The sequence below is a fragment of the Schistocerca cancellata genome, chromosome 8 (assembly GCF_023864275.1).
Source record: "Schistocerca cancellata isolate TAMUIC-IGC-003103 chromosome 8, iqSchCanc2.1, whole genome shotgun sequence".
Lineage (NCBI taxonomy): Eukaryota > Metazoa > Arthropoda > Insecta > Orthoptera > Acrididae > Schistocerca > Schistocerca cancellata.
The window spans coordinates 330,391,068-330,393,798 of NC_064633.1; positions in this window are offsets into that span (position 1 = coordinate 330,391,068).

Genomic DNA, 2,731 nt, shown 5'->3' on the forward strand with positions numbered 1-2,731 from the left:
GCATGGGAATACTGGTATGAACATATGTTACAGACAGATATGTGTATCTATCTATCGAGCCTTACTAACTGCAACGTATATATTACCAAGCTGTTATTGTTGTTGATGTTGTTGTTGTGGTCTTCAGTCCTGAGACTGGTTTGATGCAGCTCTCCATGCTACTCTATCCTGTGCAAGCTTCTTCATCTCCCAGTACCTACTGCAACCTACATCCTTCTGAATCTGCTTAGTGTATTCATCTCTTGGTCTCCCCCTACGATTTTTACCCTCCACACTGCCCTCCAATACTAAATTGGTGATCCCTTGATGCCTCAGAACATGTCCTACCAACCGATCCCTTCTTCTGGTCAAGTTGTGCCACAAACTTCTCTTCTCCCTAATCCTATTCAATACTTACTCATCTTCAGCATTCTTCTGTAGCACCACATTTCGAAAGCTTCTATTCTCTTCTTGTCCAAACTACAGTATTTACTGTCCATGTTCCACTTCCATGCATGGCTACACTCCATACAAATACTTTCAGAAATGACATCCTGACACTTAAATCTATACTCGATGTTAACAAATTTCACTTCTTCAGAAACGCTTCCCTTGCCATTGCCAGTCTACATTTTATATCCTCTCTACTTCGACCATCATCATTATTTTGCTCCCCAAATAGCAAAACTCCTTTACTACTTTAAGTGTCTCATTTCCTAATCAAATACCCTCAACATCACCCGACTTAATTCGACTACATTCCATTATCCTCGTTTTGCTTTTGTTGATGTTCATCTTATATCCTCCCTTCAAGACACCATCCATTCCGTTCAACTGCTCTTCCAAGTAATTTGCTGTCTCTGACAGAATTACAATGTCATCGGCGAACCTCAAAGTTTTTATTTCTTCTCCATGGATTTTAATACCTACTCCGAATTTTTCTTTTGTTTCCTTTACTGCTTGCTCAATATACAGATTGAATAACATCGGGGAGAGGCTACAACCCTGTCTTACTCCCTTGCCAACCACTGCTTCTCTTTCATGCCCCTCGACTCTTATAACTGCCATCTGGTTTCTGTTCAAATTGTAAATAGCCTTTCGCTCCCTGTATTTTACCCCTGCCACCTTTAGAATTTGAAAAAGAGTATTTCAGTCAACATTGTCAAAAGCTTTCTCTAAGTCTACAAATGCTAGAAACGTAGGTTTGCCTTTCCTTAATCTTTCGTCTAAGATAAGTCGTAAGGTCAGTATTCCTCACGTGTTCCAGTATTTCTACGGAATCCAAACTGATCTTCCCCGAGGTCGGCTTCTACTAGTTTTTCCATTCGTCTGTAAAGAATTCGTGTTAGTATTTTGCAGCTGTGGCTTATTAAACTGATTGTTCGGTAATTTTCACATCTGTCAACACCTGATTTCTTTGGGATTGGAATTATTATATTCTTTTTGAAGTCTGAGGGTATTTCGCCTGTTTCATACATCTTGCTCACCAGATGGTAGAGTTTTGTCAGGACTGGCTCCCCCAGGGCCTTCAGTAGTTCCAATGGAATGTTATCTACTCCTGGGGCCTTGTTTCGACTCAGGTCTTTCAGTGCTCTGTCAAACTCTTCACGCAGTATCGTATCTCTCATTTCATCTTCATCTACATCCTCTTCCGTTTCCATAATATTGTCCTAAGTGCATCGCCCTTGTATAGACCCTCTATATACTTCTTCCACCTTTTTGCTTTCCCTTCTTTGCTTAGAACTGGGTTTCCATCTGAGTTCTTGATGTTCATACAAGTGGTTCTCTTATCTCCAAAGGTCTCTTTAATTTTCCTGTAGGCAGTATCTATCTTACCCCTAGTGAGATAAGCCTCTACATCCTTACATTTGTCCTCTAGCCATCCCTGCTTAGCAATTTTGCACTTCCTGTCGATCTCATTTTTGAAAGGTTTGTATTCCTTTTTGCCTGCTTCATTTACTGCATTTTTATATTTTCTCCTTTCATGAATTAAATTCAATATTTCTTCTGTTACCCAAGGATTTCTACTAGCCCTCGTCTTTTTACCTACTTGATCCTCTGCTGCCTTCACTACTTCATCCCTCAGAGCTACCCATTCTTCTTCTACTGTATTTCCTTCCCCCATTCCTGTCAATTGTTCCCTTATGCTCTCCCTAAAACCCTGTACAACCTCTGGTTCTTTCAGTTTATCCAGGTCCCATCTCCTTAAATTCCCACCTTTTTGCAGTTTCTTCAGTTTTAATCTACAGGTCATAACCAATAGATTGTGGTCAGAGTCCACATCTGCCTCTGGAAATGTCTTACAATTTAAAACCTGGCTCCTAAATCTCTGTCTTACCATTATATAATCTATCTGATACCTTTTAGTATCTCCAGGGTTCTTCCATGTATACAACCTTCTATCATGATTCTTAAACCAAGTGTTAGCTATGATTAAGTTGTGCTATGTGCAAAATTCTACCAGGCGGCTTCCTCTTTCATTTCTTAGCCCCAATCCATATTCACCTACTACGTTTCCTTCTCTCCCTTTTCCTACACTCGAATTCCAGTCACCCATGACTATTAAATTTTCGTCTCCCTTCACAATCTGAATAATTTCTTTTATTTCATCATACATTTCTTCAATTTCTTCGTCATCTGCAGAGCTAGTTGTCATATAAACTTGTACTACTGTAGTAGGTGTGGGCTTCGTATCTATCTTGGTGGCCAGCCGAAGTGGCCGTGCGGGTAAAGGCGCTGCAGTCTGGAACCA